The following is a 20,196-nucleotide window of genomic DNA, read 5'->3' as shown; positions in this document are numbered from 1 at the left end:
TATGAGAAACCAAGAAATGTTTTTAAATTGTATATCTCAGTACGGCACTGATAATCAATACCTAATAAATTGTCTCTCATACAGAGTGATTTTTACCTCGGTAAATACGGATAATGATATCACCAGAACCGTCGTACTGCGAAAATATTCCATTATGTATATTTGGTCAGAAGTCTGAAGATGCCTTAGTTATATAGATAGAAATAATATCCTTTTTATCTGTTTCCAAGTTGTTTTCACGTCTCTAATCAAACGAAAGTCATTGCGTTTACAACCCTTATAATGCCAGCCTTCTTGTGAATCGATTTTATCCTACGGTTTACCTCATTTAGCCGTCGTACTGCGAAAATTTTCCATTTTTAATATTTGGTTAGAAGGCTCAAGATGCCAATTTAAACACTTGGTTATATTTTTTTATATAGTTTTCATCTCTAAATTTCAAACTTGTTTTCACGCCTCAAATCAAAGGAAACTCTTTGGACTTATAAGTCGCAAATGGCGTATTTCTTTAAATGTGAATCAATTTCATCCTACTTTTTACCTCATTTACCCTTATTACTGTTTTTTTTTCTTAAGAGGAAATTGTGTTCCTTAGAAATGTTTTCTGAATATTAGATACAATTGCCAGTGTGTCCCAGCTAATTTAGGGTACATCTGTGAAAGTTGCATATTTATTGTGTTTGTCCACAATCATATTGTTGTTAGGATCACTCAAGTACAATTGTTTTTAATTATTCATAGGTCGGATGCTTTTACTGTAACAAAACAACTCGACCATTTTCATATATCAAGTTATCTCTACAAACGTTGTACAAACAACTCTAGTAATAACGTAAAAATACAAACAATCCCCAAAAGACATTAATACAATTCACTCAGTGTTTCTTCATCCTCCAGTTCTTATAGCTCTCATGCGCTATATGTCTATGGAGATGAGGAATAAAGTTATAACTGATATGACACATTATTGCGATACTTTTTACTTTCATGAAAAATTTTTTAGGTAGGAGTGAAAAGTTCATCAGTATCTCCTCTTCTTAGGTATGACAGTTTTGATTCTACATAAATGTGGTTTCTTGGGTATCACGAGCCGTCACAATGTTCAAATCTTATTTTTTTTTTTTATCATTAGCCAGGAGGTTCGATGTAATTTTATATTGCTTCTACTGCAGATAAAAAGGAATGCTCATTCGAAGTTTATTTGCATCGGTGAACCCCATATCAATTAAAACATTCTTAAACACCTCAGATTCCAGTTCTAATTACGTGTTAATCGGTTTCTTCGTATATGTTTAATACAACTATTTTTTTCCTGAAATGTTTTCTGATATTTGTTAATAATTGGGAATGTATCGTAATCAGTTCTGAGTAAATTTCTGGAAGTTGCATAGCTAGCGATTTCCATCAAAAATATGTTTATAGAGCCATCACTTCAGTAAAAGAGTTTTCAAATACCACCAAAGCGGATGCAATCAGACGTACTCTCAAGATCCAAAGTTTCTTTAACCCCCTGAGTGGAGGAAGATCGAAGCCAAGGTTGAAGAAATGACAGTCCACCGAATACAGGCCAGTTCATGATGGAGGGGTTCATCAACATGAAGCCTAGGATAATAAGACTCACCCGGATGAAACACACGAGCCTATTTATGAATCACGGTATCATGAACCATTATTAGTCTTGTATACTGGCAGTGTCCGATCATCTGGTCTTGATACAACCTTGGCTTAGACCTTCTTCCACTCAGGAGGGTAAATAAACTTTGGATCGTGATAATACATAATTCACAATTCGCACTAGCTTTTATATGCGAACACATCTCATGGATAAAAATTCATGAAGTCACATGAGATAAAAAAAAAAAAGGATTAATTGGAAACTAAAAATCAATTTAATCCCAACATACCAGACAAAAGTTAAACTCGACCTCAATGGAACCTGATTTTTTAGACCCATGATGTGTAGGAAAAGCCAAAAAATGTTTATTAATTTGATATTTCAATTCGTGTCTAGTTATTTTTTCTAATAATATATATCTGACAATCAATACCTAAACAATTCTCTTTCAAACGATTTATTGGTTTCTCGGAAAAACTTAACCTTGATATATTTCAATAATCAAACGATTTATTGGTTTCTCGGAGAAAACCTTGATATATTTCAATAATTATATCACACGAACATTCGTAATATGAAAATATTCCAGATGGCTTAAGATGACAATTCAAAGCCCTAGTTAAACAGCTAGAAATAATATCCGTTTCATATGTGTTTCCAAGTTGTTTTCACGTCTCTAATCAAAAGAAACTCCTTGGCCTTAAAACCCTCAAATTCCAGCCATCTTTACATGTTAGCTGATTTCATCCTACGTTTTATCTTATTTACCCTTGTTATTTTTTTTTTTTTATTATTTTCTTTTGGACGGTATTTTCTCACCCTATATGGAAGTGTTTCGTACCTAATTTACGGTATATTTGAGGAAGTTACCTATTCAAGATTTCCGCCCTCAATTTTGCGGTTCTTAGGATCACAAGTTTACTAGTTTTGAATTATTTCTAAAGCGGATGTTTTTGCTCTTACAAAATAATTTTTTTTTTTTTTTAAATCTCGTTACCACAGCAAATGAAAAGGTCTCAAATGACCGTACCAAAAATATATTTCCACAGCCATCACTCAAGTACAAAAGTTTTGATCTACCCCAAAAGCGGACATAAGATTGTGCCAATTGTTCACAATTGGCACAACCTTTTGGACATGAAGTCACGCCTAAGATTAATCTTTTTAAAAAAGCCAACTCATCGCAAATTAAAAATCATTTCAAAGTTTAAGTCGACGCGTCTACAACCTGAAATTATTCGAACCATCATGAACAATAACAGATTATATAAGAAACCAAGATAAATTGTATATCTCACTACGGCCATGTATTTACTTTTTTCTAATAATATATATCACTAAGGTATATCACTGGTTAGGTATTGACTATCGGATGATAGTCAATACCTAACCAGTGATATACCTTAGTACGTAAATATGTTTAATGATATCACACGAACCAAAACACTGTTGAAATATTCCGTTATTTGATCAGGAGGCTCAAGAAGCCTCATTTAGGCCCTATTTATACAGAGAAGAATATGTTTTGTCTGTAAATATCCAAGTTTTTTCATATCATTAAAGATGTGAAAAAATCTTAAACCCCTAATCTGGGCACGACTCCATTTTTTTTTTTTTTTTTTTTACTCATGAACAATAAAACTGAGTATATGAGGAACAGAGTAATGTTCATAAATTGTATATCTCAGTACGGCTATGTATATATATTTTTCTAATAAAATATATGTTAAAATACCTAAACAATTTTCTTTAAACGATTCATTGCTTTTCGAAGTGATTTTATAGCGGTAAATTTGGATAATGATCACATCAACCGTAGTGCTGAGAAAATATTCCATTTATGATATTTGGTCAGAGGCTCAAGATGCCACTTTAAAGCCTTAGTTATACAGATAACCGGACTGTATTTATACAGTCCGGTTTATCTCTTTCCAATTTGTTTTCTCATCTCTAAACACAAGAACCTCTTTAGGATTAAAACCCTCAAATCCCATCCTTCTTTAAATGTGAATCTATTTCACCCTATGTTTCCATCAACTACCTTTGTTTTGTTTTTTTTGTTTTTTTTTTTCCCGAGACGGAATTTTCTCCTCAAATATTTTTTCTGAATATTAGATACAATATGCTAGTTTTCCCACGTACTCAGCACATTTAAGTTTTTTTCGCCTCCAATTATACGGTTTTTAGGATCACACAAGTACAGCAGTTTTTTAATTATTCCTAATGCGGATGTTTTTAATATAACAAAACGACCATTTTCTTACCTGGAATTACCACTTCAAATGAAAAGTCACAAATGACCCTCGTACTACCGTAAAAATTGAAACAATATCTAGACATCTTCAGTTTTTAAGTTTTTCTTCATCCTCCATTTCTTGAAGCCGTCATGAATTATATGTCTACGTAGATGAGAAATAAAGTTAGAAATGGTATTTAATTATATTTCTCGTTATTGCGATGGTATTTAATTATATTTCTCGTTATTGCGATAATTTAAAGTTTCTCGAAAAATTTTTTTGGCGAGACAAAATCACATCAGTATTCCATCTTCCTAGGTATAAAAGTTTTGAGACATTTTACTTAAATAAATGTGGCTTATGGAGTATCGTGAACCTGTATAACGTGCAGAAATTCTTTTTTCTAATTTAACTGAGTGGCTCAATATAATTTTAAAATCCTTCTATTTCAGATAAAAACGAATATTTATTCGAAGCTTTTCGCTTGAATGAAATTTAAATACCTCAGATGCCTGCTCTCCTTATGAGTGAATCGGATTCTTTCTCCATGTTTTCTAAATATGATTTTGTTCACGCTCAGAAATTTTCTGAGTTTTGTAAACAATTAGGAGTGAATGGCAATAGATTTTGTGTTCATTACAGGAAATTGCATATTTAGAAATATCTACCAAAAATATGTTTATATAGACATCACTACCCTCAAAGCTGTTGCAATTAGCTTTACAATACTTTTTGGTCCGATAAATCGAAGCTGAAATGAAATAGAAAAAAATGCCCATAGACTCATCGGAAATTATAAATAACACGGCAGACCTGGAACCTGATTTTTTAGACCAATCATAATGTTTGTAAACTTTTTATGACAGTACGCCTATGGATTTACTTTTTCTTAATATTACCTAAACAGTTTTCTTGTAAACGATTTATTGCCTTTCTCAGATTTTATCTAGGTAAATAAAATCACTCCGAAAGGCAATAAATGTGAACCGTCACACTGCTGAAATATTATATTTTTAGTATTTGATCATGAGACAAGACGCCTGATAAAGGCCCAAGTATATCTCTATATTTCCAATTTGTTTTAATGTTTTTAATCGAACTTTGGAAAATGATTTTTATTGGCCCATCATGAACAATAAATTTCGTAGATTGGGAACAAAGAAATTTTCAAAAATTGGATATTTCAGTATGGCTATGTATACAGGGTGTCCTGGAAGGTAAGGCTACACTTTGGGAAATGATAGATGAGGGAATTCTAAGTAAAAAATGTTAGATAAACATGTGTCCAAATCTCACCGGTTTCTGACCTAAAATTACTGACATGGGCGAATATGTTCTCCTACCTAATTAGCTCATAAAATCATCAGTAACATGTAGGATTTGGAAAAAAGTTCATTTAACATTTTTTGCTTAGAATTCCCTCATCTATTATTTCCCAAAGTGTTGTCTTACCTACCAGGACGCATATTCAACAAGTCTGGAAAGTTTCGCCTTATGGGGGAAATTAGGACCAATCAGAGCTCGAGCTGAGGCAAGCCAAGTGTTACCAGCTCAAGACGTCATCACTTTATAAACATACAATTACTTTAAGTACTTCTGAACTTACCAGTTAGAGAATGTATATACAAGGCACGTAAAAGACATTTAACAACATTATAGGCAGGTGAGGCAAATATGACACCGTACTGGAATATAAATGAAGGCTAAGACTACGTAAAGTATCTGGTAACATATCTACACACTTGTACTTCTTTCGGTATTCAAATTATTTAGTTCCTCTCCTAAAAAGATATGGACTTACAAAAACATAGGTATTACATTGTATATCACACGTATATCAAGCGCAGAACTGAATGAAATGGCTAAGCAGATCAGTTTGCGAACCGAAAAGCACCTACGAAAACAATAACAAGTTTCATCAACAACTGGTAAGTGAAAATGTTGGAAGTACGGAAATACAGACAGACTTGAGGAAGAACTTTGTGAACATGAAGTGAGTGAAACAATAAAAAGACTAGGGTACCTAACTTTAAAGCAGATCTTTATGATACAAGCAGGGTGCATTTATGGCTGTGTTAGATCATATAGAATAAAAAGGGGTTCAATGGCTCTGTATGATTAGACAGAAAGGATGTACTATTGGCTGTAAATAACTAGTAATAAATAGTAGTTAACTGGTAATAAATATGATATTTTTCCTTTGGTAATATAGGCTTCACATTTAGATAAATGCATTTTTCTTTGATAAAAATTTTTTTGGTGGAATATTAAAATGGTGGGTATCCTTACGTCTTTAGGTCATCAACATATGAAACCACAACTGTGTTAATGAAGTACTGGAGCTTGTTTCTATATAACAAGCATTCTTGACGTGAATTTTTTTAGATGTAAGATAATTGCATACTTTCCTGATCTTTTTAACATCTTTCTCTTTTTAATAATAATGATATAATACTAAGATAAACCTGCAATATAATCAAAATATAAAAAGTAGGCAGACACCACGTGAAGAATTACTAGTGCCATTCCACATAGTACAGTAATAGTTCACACATACTCTTAATACTTGCAGCTGAGGACAACAGCAGCAGCATAAAACAAGAATCTGTACTATTGATTTCAAATACTGTATGCAACAGAAAAAGGATCATTCCCCATAGGAAAAACTCTTACAGTACATAAAATTTATGACACCAAAGTATACCAAAAAGAGTGTGCTACATTTATTTATAATGCCCAAATTGCCTACAGTATTACCAAGAACAGTGATCAGAGATGGGGACTCAGGTATGACTCGAGTCGCTGTTTTTTATGACGCAATTTGACAGACTTTACAGTAATTTAACGGCTTTAGATTTGCAGTTTTGTTGGTGAATCATTAGACTGTAGAAGTAATACATTTACATAATGTTCTGGATAAATCCAAATGAAAAACCATGTTAGAGAAATACCTACTTAAATGACTCTAGAAACTGTTACAGTATTGACTGTCTGACTGTGACTAATGGCCACTACCATGGGACTTTGCATTCGCAACATTGCAACCGATGTTGTGAGCCAGGTTGCGGGGTCGTTTGACTGAGATCCAACAGCCCCTGTCGGACGAAGCCCTTTACCAATGGGAGCTGCTCCTCTTGGCATGCCAGGGGATCTTCTTGCAAGTGATGTTGGTTGGCAAGGAATTTTCCCACGACCTGCACCACCATCCTTTACAGCTGACCCCATACAACTCAGTAAAGAGTTCAATTGGTTTGTTGATTTAATTTTATACGAACTTTTATACGAACTTATCTAGAGCCACTTCAGTGTCTTTATTTCCACACCGAGCTGTTGTTTCAACCAACGCTTTGGGTACTACATGAGATTTGTCACTAGGGTTGTAAAGATATCACATTCTCAGCTCTATCCATTGTCAAATTGTCTCCACTAGATGAAGCTTCACTTGTTTCACTGACCTCTGTTTCATTAAGATTCTTAAAAAAAAACCTCTGCTTTCTCACTGCCAACAGCCAAAACTGCCAGCCAGTGCCGACTTTTACTTGTTGATACAAACAACTGGGGCACCAATCGGCACATATAACTTGGTGTTTACAGATAGCACCATTTTCACCATGGGAATGTCTGCTTCATATACTTGTGTTGGTTCAGACTGGCTCAGAACACTAAATTTTCCAATACCGAGGTAAGTCACACTGTCCGTGGTCATATTCCCTACACTCACTGGCTTGACACGTTGTCGACTAAGTGCTACGTCTACCAGCCGCTGCCTCATGTAAGAGTCGAAGATTTCAGCCATGAAAACAACGAGTAGTGTAGTGTTGTAGGCTTTGTATCTGAAAAACAAAATTACATGTTGCATATAAAACATATCTTAAAGGGTTTGTATGCATATTGTAGTCAAATATAAGGCCTTCTTAGACACATTAAGGGGTGGCAAAAAGAAAAAAAGGTCATCCTAAACACTTTTAACATATTTTATCTAATTCAACACTTGGTCATCCCAGCTTCATCCCCTTCTGAATCTGCCTAGTACATTTTCCATCCAGCAAAAAGTTCCAGCTCATTCTACAAATATTGTGATTCGAATGTGATTAATGGTAAGGATGCAAAGTGAGTCCATATTGTAAAACACCACCAGAAATGAGGAATGTGATACAGTAGGAAGTTATGTAAGCATTACACGAATCAAGAAATCAAACAGATTGGAATGAATATGTTAGAAACTCTAATAATTTATAAATAAATAATACTTAATCCTCACCTACTGAGTACAATGTCCTTGATAATGCACATTGTTGCCTCACAAAAATTGTTTGTGTGGTGCCCTCGTAAAATTGCACCAGCTAGGTAAGCAATTCCCCACTCTTCTTTCTTCTGCACCAAAGACGTTAGGTAACTGAAAAGTTAAGAGAAAACACAAAAATAAGAGCGCTGATTAGAAACGGAATTGAAATGGGATAAATAAAGAAGAGTGCACTAAGCTAGAAAGATCATGGAGGCTTCCACAACAGAGGGAGACAGAGAGGACAGAAAGCTATAGGAAACTGAGAAGGAAACTAGGAATAAGTTAATACAGTACTGTACTACGTTGAATAATGAGTCTGATTGGTACTATAATTTATATGCTGGAAAATAGTGACTATCCAATCAGCAATCAAAATATTACCTTGTGAAATTGGGATGTGCTTTTACAAGAGAACTGGCTTGGATATTTTCCCATAATTCACTGAATACTTCTTTTGGCTTGGCGAACACTAACGTCTTCACAGCAGCCATTAGCTCTTGGCGATTATGCTTTTGAATACAATGCTTTGCATCCAAAAGCCAACGCCACACTTGCTGCAGTATGTGGAAAATGCAGAGGAAGCGTTGTGATGTGGGCCAAGTTGCTGCCAGTGCCTTTCGTTCAGCATCACAGTTGTCTGTCATGAATGACTGTGGCGCTCCCCTGCCATTAGCTTCCTTGACCATGCCAAAACCTGTCTAGCAAGAAATGTCACATGTGACACTGTGCATGTGCATGTATGTATGAATGTGTGTCTGTTAACTGTACTAGTACAGTATATGTGTATGCGCGAGAATACTGTATGTATTTGTGAAATACATATGAATATATGTCCATGTATCCTGTATGTTACATAATAATCAAGCCAGTGATGTCTAAAATTATAGCTGTACTTTAACTCTATGAAATATATATTCTTTTGTCTGCTCTATGAAATATATATTCTTTTGTCTGGTCATATGTCTATTATGTAATAACTGTAAATTTGTAACCAACAAGGAATTGCAATATATTACTGTACAGTACATGTACTAACCTTTAGTCAGTGTTGTTTCATCTTGAGAAGATGTGGAAAGTACAGCTAATGGCACTGCACCAGCTGGTCCTGCACACATAAATGGTATGACTGCTGTGTTTAGCTGGTCGACACAGCTTGTTGCATCCACAAATACCACCTCCTCAGCTTCTCTCAGCTAACTGTGTGCTCGCCGCATGAAGGGGGTAATAAGAGCGACACAGTAGCGATCATTATCCTATTCTAGTTTAAGAGTAATTACTGGGTTGTCCTCTGCATACTTCTTTATGGCCTCAAACATGGATGGGCTGTTTAATCAACCATGTTCTTTTGACATCCATGCAGTCCTCATATACTGAATGGCCCTTGGAGATGGATTTATGGAGTGATTTGCTTGGCCATAAAGATCATCGCAGAGGTCCATTTTCATTATGTGGTGTCTTTGTGCCTGGGCTGTTGTCATGCCTATAAATACAAGCATCAATCAGTAACAGCACTGAACATCTCATAGAATCATAACTTACCATGGTATACAAGTATTGATATAGGCTACTGTCAATATGCAACAAGTTGTTTATATAATACAATAATGTATAGTCACGCGTACTAATTTCTGCTCAGGGGTTACCCCTTCCTTCCCCCCTCTACCCTGGACAGAGGGAAGGGGGGAATCGCGAACAAGTCTACCCCGCCTTCTGCCCCCAACTCCCCCACCCTCCACCTCTCCTAAGGTAAGCTGCCAGTTACTGATTAGACGCAAATTTTCTCATGTCCTGTAAACATGACTAAACTGTCGTCGCACACGCTTTCAACGGCCAAGATTTGGACTATATTTTTAGAATAAATTATAACCTCATTCTCAAATTGAAAATATTCACCATCATTGTAAACCTGTGTCGTCCGCTGCACAATTCTGGGTTAGAGTTCTTACCTTTTCACATCCCCCAGCTGTCTCTCTCTCTCTCTCTCTCTCTCTCTCTCTGAATTTACTTTTCCCACTCATTCTTTCTTTTTAGATTTATATAACTTTCTCTTTGCTTCTCTCCCCCTACTCTCTCGTTCTTTGTCTTGTCTTCCCCTCCTCTCACCCCTCCCCTCCCCCCACCATAGACCTGATCAGCAGTCAGTTATACCGTCACCGCTCTTTCGTATATCTTGTGCAGGCAACATTTATCACACACAGGTCAGATATATGGAAAGCTATTTATATATATATATATATATATATATATATATATATATATATATATATATATATATATATATATATATATATATATATATATATATATATAATTGTATTTCTCATTATGTGCCAAGTTCAAATAGAGAACACCAGACCAGTATTCGTAATTTTTATTTGAGTGACCGTTCCACTTCACATATCTGGGTACCTGGGCCTATAAACTGCACACACACACACACACACACACCCACACACACACACACACACACACACACACACACGACTTAAATTTTGCACTGACAGCGTGGCGACTACAAATATAGTCATTCTAACAACTGGATCTGCTGGCTCCAAACCTTCCCTGTCCCAAATCCTCATTCAATCACCGGTTAATGAATGAGGAGTTTGACTGGGACAGGGAAGGTCTGGAGCCAGCAGATCCAGTTGTTAGAATGACTATATTTGTAGTCGCCACGCTGTCAGTGCAAAATTTAAGTCTTGTGTGTGTGTGTGTGTGTGTGTGTGTGTGTGTGCAGTTTATAAGCCCAGCTACCCAGCTATGTGAAGTAAATTCAGAGATAGAGAAGCAAAGAGAAAGTAAATTCAGAGATAGAGAGACAGAGACAGAGACAGCTGGGGGAAGTGAAAAGGTAAGCACTGGAACCCAGAATTGTGCAGCGGACGACACTGGATTGCAATGATGGTGAATATTTTCGATTTGAGAATGCAGTTCAATACGGTAATAATTTATTCTAAAAATATAGTCCAAATCTTGGCCGTTGAAAGCGTGTGCGACGACAGTTTAGTCATGTTTACAGGATATGAGATGTTTTCACCTCTCATCGAATAATATTCTTTGGGCTTAAAACCATCAAAATCCAGCTTTCTTTACCTGTGAATCGATTTCATCCTTTGTTTTACCTCATTTAACATTTTTTTTTTTTTCCCGGACGAAATTTTCTCATCCTCCGAAATGTTTTCTGAATATTAGATACAATTGGCAGTATTTTTCAGCTAAATTAGAGTAAATTTTTGGAAGTTGCATATTTTAATTTTCGCACACAATTATGCTGTTTTTAGGATCATGCAAGTACAGTCGTCAGCATAAATTCGCTGCAAGTCAACTCGTGTGATGTGAGTCCTTTTGTTTGGCAACAGTGTAACGGGACTAGTTGCCATATAGACTTTTATACACTTTAAAGGCGTGTTTTTAAGAAGTGGTACCGGTACTACTGCCTAGAGCACAATATTCTGTATTCCGCCTGTGATTAGTATAAAAAAGTGCAAAAGAATGTTATGGAACAACATATGAGCGTAATATTCTGGTATTCCTCATTAAAACGGTGTCTAAGCTCACTTCCCCTCTCTCGCCCTTAATCCTGATGTACCCCCACCCTCCTTTCCACTTTCTCCTCTTCCACCCTCTCTACCTTCATTCATTTGTCCACCGCACTAACTCGACTGGTGCATCGCAATTCTCTTGAGTGTTTACTAAGCCCAGCCCGTCCTGTTCTCAATTGCACGTAATATTTTAATAAAACAACTGTATCCAAGGATAATTATCAATATTCATTACTGTTTGAGTACCATGCTCACCCTCCCCCGTCTTCCCATTTCATTTATTCCAGTTGTCATTCTTTTCTCCACCCCTTGTCACTACCAACAGCCGCTAGATACAGAAACCTTGAAGGTCTCGTTCTAGTGATGTATTGCTTTTTTTTTTCTTTTTTTTAGTGAGCCTGGCAGACGGTGGCTGTTATTTCAGTAGCCGGAATTAACAAACATTCGTGCCCATTCCTCCTACTTGTCTGTCTTTCCAGGGAAAATGTTCCCATTCTCCTCACATCGTTCACTGAATCACGAAGCAGTATCGGAACCAATAATGTTTCGAATTGCTCCATCATGTTTGGAGTAGAGTGGGAGAAAAAGACTGGCATGGCAAGAATCTCACGAATGTAGAGGAGCAAAAAAGGTTACAGGAAAAGACATGAAATAAATAGTGCGATTCATTACGTAGGTTAGCGCCGTGAATGAAATAACGTAGACAGGGTGCGGGGAGAGGGGAGTGGAAATGAAGGAAAGCAGGGGTGGTGGTGGTGAGGTGAGAGGTAGGGTGTGGAGGGACATCGGATGGGTTTGGGGGAAAGAGCAGAAATTTCATCGTTCCACAACATTCTTTTGTCGTCTTTTGCATATTTTTATGCAAATCAGATATAAAGAATATTGCATTCTGGATTATTTATAGTACTAATTCCTACAAACACGTCTTTAAATCGTATAAAAGCCTATGTGGCAACTAGTTCCCATACACTGTTGCCAGACAAAACGACCCACATCACACGAGCAGGCTTGCAGCGAATTTGTGCTGACGACTACAACAGTTTTTAAATATTCCAAAAGCGGATGCTTTAACTGTAAGAAAACAGTTTCACCATTTTCTTATGTGACAACAGTGTTTCTTCAGTGTTTCTGCATTCTCCATTTCTTGTACCTGTCGTGAACTATATGGCTACGGAAGTGAGGAATAAAGTTATAAATGGAATTTATTTTTCTAGTTTTTGCCATAGTTTATACTTTTCGAATAAATTTTTAGGTGATAGTCAAAATATCATTATTTTTCCTTACTAGGTATCACAGTTTTGAGATATTTTACCTAAATATCTTTATGGAGTATCGCGAACCTTTGAAATGTGCAAATATTATCTTAAACTTTAGGCAGGATTCTTGATGTAATTTTACAGTGCTTCTACTACAGAGAGAAAAAGAATATTCGAAATTTCTTGTTTGTGTCAGAGAACCCCATATAAATTGAAACAATTTGTTCCTAAACACCTCTTTTGCCAGCACTGTTTACGTGTCATTCGTTTTTTTTTTTTTTTCCTTTCTTCTTTTTTTTTTTAACCTCTGAAATGTCTTCTGATTTTTGTAAACAATTGTGAGTATATTGTAATGAATTTTGAGTACATGTCTGGAAGTTGCATATTTAAGATTTCGACCAGTGTAGCCATCATTTCAGTAAAATAGTTTTGAATTACCCCCAACACTGCTGCAATCACCCGTACAGCTTTCAAAACTCTCACTACCCTATATACGTGAAGTCACGGCTAAGATGAAATAAAAAAAAAATCCCATAGCTCATAGGAAATTAAAAATTCAATCTCAACAGGACAGTTCAAGTCGACTCGTCCAACCTGATTTTTTTTACACCATGAAAAATAAACCGTACATAAGAAAAACAAGTAATGTTTGTAATTGTATATCTCAGTACTGCTATTGATTTACTTTTTCCTTATCACATATCTGACAATCATTACCTAAACAGTTATCTTGTAAACCATTTATTGCCTTTCTGAGTGATTTTATCGTTAAATATGGATAATGATATCACGAGAATCGTGATAATCAATACCTAATATATATATCTGATAATCAATACCTAAACATTTGTCTTTCGAAGTGATTTCACCTTGGTAAATATGGATAATGATATTACTCGAACCTTCGTACTGAGAAAATATTTTATTTTTTTATATTTGGTTAGAACGCTCAAAATTCCTCATTGAAGTCTTAGTTATACAGATAGAAGTAATATCATCTTCATCTCTCAGTTTCCAAGTTGTTTTCACGTCTCTAATCAAGGGAAACTTTTTGGGCTCAAAACCCTAAAATGCCACCCTTCTTTCCTTGTTACTGATTTTTTTTCTGAAACAGAATTGTAACACCCTCATAAATCTTTTCTGAATATAGATACTATTGGCACTATTTTCCAGCTGATTTTGACATTTATGGAAGTTGCCTATTTAGTGTGTTAGCCCTTAGTTATAAGGTTTGTAGGATCACTCAAGTACAATAGATTTCACAAGTTCTCGTTGGTCCTTCTGGCTCTCTCGCACTTGCTCCCTGTTCGCCCTGAATTAAGAATTTTTTAGGATCACTCAAGTACAATAGATTTTAAAAGTGCTCGTGGGCCTCTCGGGCCCTCTCGCACTTGTTCCTGCGGAGGGCTCTCGAGCTATGCGCTCGCTTTCTCGTGCTTCTCACTCGTTTCCTCGAGCTTCGCGCGGACGTTCCGATCATTTCAGGTAATCTGAGTCACGTTTATGTGCTTTTCTAGTCTAAAGTTGTCAGTATCGGTCAAGGCGACATGGAATGGTCCGTTTATGTGCCGTTCTATTCTAACGTTCACTTGGATTTTTGGCGGTTGACCAAATGATCGTGTTATTTGCAGCTTCGGAAATGAAACCCAAGTAACCACTCGGCTACGGCAACAGACCTGGCGCCGGCACGGCGTTTTCTTGTTAAAATTTGATCTCTCATTCTAGTAAAAAATTTTCAATCGTTGTGGGCCAACTTTTCTCACATCAGCAAAGTTTTCGCGATTTTTTTCCCAGTTTAGTGCGATTTGTATGTGTAGTTTCTGCTGCCCAAAACACACACACAAGCTTACCGCTACAGTATATTAGATTATTCATAGAGCGGATGTTTTCCCTGTAGCAAAACATCTTGACCATTTTCTTATCTGAGGTTACCGCTATCAATAAAAAGTCACAAGCGACCCTCGTACTAACGTAAAAATCTAACCAATCAAGAGAAGACATTAAGACAATTCTCTCACTGTCTTCTTCCTCCGTGTATGAGGAATAATGTTATAAATGGTATTTAATTATATTTTTCGCTGCTGAGATAGTCTATACTATCTCGATGAAATTTCTAGGTGGGAATCAAAAATTAATTATTTCATCCTCATAGGTATCACAGTTTTGAGATATTTTACCTAAAAAAAGGTGGCTGATGGAGTATGGCGAACCTTGATACTGTTTAGTATTCTTTTTTTTTTTTTTTTTTACATTTTACCAAAAGGTTCGATGTAATTTCAAAGTCCTTCTGCTGCTGATAAAAATGAATACTCATTCGGTTTGTCGCATGTGTCAGTGAACACCATATTAATTGAACACCTCAGATGCCAGCTCTCCTTACGTGTCAATCGGATTCTTTCTATGATTTCTAAATATAAAATCTTTTAACCCTCAGAAATGACTTTAGTGTTTTCTAAATGAATAGGAGTGAATGGCGATCAATTTCGAGTACATTTCTAGAAGTTGCATATTTAGCGATTTCGAGCAAAACGATGTATATACAGCCATCACTCCAGTAAAATATTTTTGAACTTCCCCCAAAGGATGCAATCAACAGTACCTAGTTAATCTCAACACGGCAGACAACAGATCAAGTCGACGCTCCTACGATCTGGTTCTTTTTAGACCCGTCATGAAAAATACACAGGGTATAAGAGAAACCAAGGAATGTTTATAAATTTTATATCTCAGTACAGTTATGTATATATTTTCTGGTAATATATAACTGATAATACCTAATAAATTGTCTCCATCGTACCTCGAAAATATTCCATTTTTTGTATTTGGTCAGGTCTCAAGATGCCTTAGTTACATAGATAGAAATAATATCTTTATCTCTGTTTCCAAGTTATTTTCACGTTTCTAATCAAACGAAACTCATTGCGTTTACGACCCTATAATGCCAGCCTTCTTTACCTGTGAATCGATTTTATCCTATGGTTTACCTCATTTGGCCGTGTTACTAATTTTTTTCCAATACGTAATTTTCTCACCCTGAAATGTTTTTTGAATATTAGATTAATTGGCTGTTTCCCAGCAAGTTTATAGTACTCTTGTGGAATTGTATATTCAGTGTTTTCACCATGAACTATTCGGTGTTTAGGATCACTCAAGAACAATAGTTTTTATTTATTAATAACGTGGAAACCATTACTTTAACAAAACAACTTGACCATTCTCTTATCTCGTTTTTAATTATTAATAACGTGGAAACCATTACTTTAACAAAACAACTTTACCATTTTCTTATCTCGTTACCACTACAAATGAAAAGTCACAAATGACGAACTGATAATAATCTACATACGAAATTAATACATTTCATTTAATGTTTCTTAATCCTCCGTTTCTTGCACTCCCCCGTTCCCTGAACTTTCACCAATAGTCAGCGATGTGGCACCACTGTATTTGTTTGGATCTTTGGTCACGTAGTAGTATGAATTGCTGGGACCTCGTAATAGTGACCTGGCACGGACAGTGAGTAATGGAATTTTCCTCTTAGCGTTTGTGCATTATCGAAGCTATGTATCAACTGAATAGCGATAAGCATTAGGATATAACTGGATCCTGTATCGAGTGTCTAGTTTGGTGAGGAGTGATGGGATGAGGAAGGAGGGGATCTTGGCAAAGTGTTTCTGGAAGACTGTTCACCAGCAACTATCTTATGAACCTGGTTATGTAATAAACCAAGAAATAAACCACCACAAATGTAAGAGTCGCACGTCACTATATTGGAATCAACTAAAAATGGAGATTAACCACGTAAACATATCCTACTCTCATTGCAAAATTCAGGTGGAGCACAGAAGGTGGTGACCAAGATGGATATACTGCCACAGCATATGTAGGGTATTGCTGATAGACATAAAAGGGAGCAGCATTTTGGCACCATGTTATCACCTATGAAGGCATTCTGTTAGGTATGCACACAGTGCAACTACGATGTAGGCATACTAACGTGCTTATAAAACTACGTTTTTATTTATGAACGTGTCTGCATTTCATATAATAACATAAGGAATAATTGGTTTTCAGTAGTCATTTTCATTGTTATTGACTAAAATAGTGTAATTATGGTGACGGGTCAAGCCAAGTGGCCTCATGAATCAGCCTCCACCTCCCCCGCACCAGCCATACGCAACATCACATAAGCCTAACACTTAAAAAACTAAGGTATGTGTTTTACGTATCACTATGTAGCGTTCATAGCTGCATTGAGAGCCAAGTAATATATATATTATTTAGCTCTCCATACAAAGGTGAAAGCATGCCGTGTGTGTGTGCCCCTAACCATGTGAATGTCTGTCGTCTCGCTCGACTCCTGTAACATTGGGTTCCAGTTTACGACAGCATACGACTCAGCGAGAAACAGGAGAGCCCGACCCTCTCCCGTCCATTCCCTCCCCTCCCCCACTAGCCACACTTCCTCCCCACCAAACTAGACACCCGATAAAGGGTCCAGTTATATCCTAATCCTTATCACTGTTTAACTGACATGTTCGACAATGTACAGACTGTCTGTGCCAATTCACTATTGCGAGGTCCCAGCTCTTCATACTGCTGCGGTACGTGTCCAAGAAATCCAAATACATGGTGCCACATCGCTGACTATGGGTGAAGTTCAGGGAACTCGGGAGTGCGGCCAACTGTACCTGTCATGCATGAATTATATGGCTACGTAAATGAGGAAGAATTGTTATTTGGATAGTCTTTACTTTCTCGAATAAATTTTTATGTGAATCAAAAGATCATCAATATTCCTTATTAACAATATCACAGTTTTGAGAGGTTACCAATTAAATGAGGACACTATTCTCTATATTTTTAATATTTAGCCTGAAGGCTCGGTGGAATTTTGTAGTGCTTCTACTACAGGTAAAAATCAATACTCATTCGATGTTTCTCGTTTGTGTCGGCAAACCCAATATTAATTGGAGCATATCGTTCGTAAACAATTTTGATGCCAGCTCTCTCAACGTGTCGTTTTTTTTTTTTTTTTTTTTTTCCGTTTGATTTTTTTTTCACCGTCAGAAATGTGTTCTGATTTATATAACCAGGAGTGTATCACAGTCAATTTTGAGTACATTTCTGGAAGTTGCATATTTAGCGATTTCTGTTTTCAACTACCCCCAAAGCAGATGCAATCAGCCGTACCTAGTTCACAGTTTTAAGTACATTATATCTGTGAAGTTAGGGCAAAGATGAAATTTAAAAAAAATGCCATAGACTCATCGAAAATTAAAAATTCAGTTAATCCCAACACTGCAGACAAAAGTTCAAGTCGATTTTCATGTAACCTGATGTTTTTTTAGACCCATCCTAAACAATAAACCAACGTATATGAGAAGCTATATAATGTTTGTAAATTGTATATATCAGGACGGCTATGGATTCACTTTTTCGAAATATATATAATACAATTACCTAAACAGTTTTCTTGTAAACGATTCATTGCTTCTCGGAGTGCTTTTGTCTAGGCACTGTAAACATGGATAATGTTATCGCATGAACCGTCACACTACTAAAATATTCCATTATTAACATTTGATCATGAATCAGAAGATGCCTCATTAAGGACCTAGTTGTACAGAGAAGAATAATATTTTCTTTATCTCTATACATCCAAGTTATTTTCACGACTTTAATCAAACAAAACTCTTTGAACTCAAACCTCTAATATGAACACGAATTATTGCAAAATGATTTTTTTCTTTATACCCATTATGAACAATTATATGAGGAACTAAGAAATGTTAAAATATTGTATATATCAATCCGTCTACGTATATATACTATATTTTTTCTAATATTTGATAATCAGTACCTATTATACATCCGATAATCAGTACTTTTGAAATGATTTTACCTTGATAAATATGAATTTAAAAATATCACGAACCGTCGTACTGAGAAAATATTCCATTTTTGATATTTGTTTAGAAGGCTCAAGATGCCAATTTAAAGATTAGTTATATATTTTTATATATTTTTTATCTCTAAATTTCAAAGTTGTTTTCACGTCTTAAATCAAAGGAAATACTTCGGACTTAAAAGCCTCATATGCCGGATTTCTTTAATGTGAGTTGATTTTATCCAACGTTTTTCCTCAGCCTTATTACCGATTTTTTCATGTGAGGGAATCGTTTCCCTCAGAAATGCTTTCTGAATATTGGATACAATTGCCAGTGTGTGAAAGTTGCAAATTTAGTGTGTTCGTCCTCAATTATGCTGTTTTTAGGATCACTCAAGTACAAATGTTTTTAATTATTGATAGAGCGGATGCTTTTCCTGTAACAAAACAACTCGACCATTTTCATATCGTTATCTCTACAAACGAAATAGAAATAACCCTCGTAGTAACGTAATAACGTAAAAATCCTCCATTTCTTGTAAAGTTATAAATGGTATTTAATATATGTCTCGTTATTGCGATGACAGTTTTGATTTTACCTAAACCAATGTGGCTTCTGAGGTATCGCGAACCCTAATAATGTGCAAATATTCTCTTTTGTTACATTTAGCCAGGAAGTTCGATGTAATTCTAAATCTTTATACTACAGATAAAAAGGAATGTTCATTCGAAGTTCCTCGTTTGCGTCGGTGAACCCCATATCAATGAAACATCATTTTTAAACACCTCAGACACCGGCTCTGTTTACGTGTTATTCGGTTTCTTTGTATGTTTAATAAATTTCTTATTTTTTCTCCCTCTGAAATGTTTTATAGTTTTTGTAAATAATTGGGAGTGTATCGTAACCAGTTTTGAGAACATTTCTGGAAGTTGCATAATTAGCGATTTCCATCAAAAATATGTTCATAGAGCCATCACTTCAGTAAAAGAGTTTTCAACTACCACCAAAGCGGACGCAATCAGCCGTACATAATACAGCCAAAATGAATTACGAAAAAAGCCCATAGACTCATCGGAAATCAAAAATCTAGTTAATCTCAATACGGCAGACCAGTTCAAGTCGACGCTCCAGCAACCTGAACTTTTCGATGAACCCCACATTAATTGAAACTTATTGTTCTTAAACACCTCAAATGCCAGCTCTCTTTACACGTCAATCGGTTTCTTCCTATACATTTCCTAAATGTGATATTTTTTCCTCAGAAATGTCTTCTCCGTTTTGTAAATAAATGTGTATCGCAATCAATTTTGAGTATGTATGTAGAAGTTGCATATTTTGCGACTTCGACCAAAAATATCACACGATGATAA

This window comes from Coenobita brevimanus, chromosome 87, assembly GCF_032717465.1.
Source record: "Coenobita brevimanus isolate Jiangsu-jjx chromosome 87, ASM3271746v2, whole genome shotgun sequence".
NCBI classification, from domain to species: domain Eukaryota; kingdom Metazoa; phylum Arthropoda; class Malacostraca; order Decapoda; family Coenobitidae; genus Coenobita; species Coenobita brevimanus.
This window is presented reverse-complemented; position numbering follows the sequence as displayed.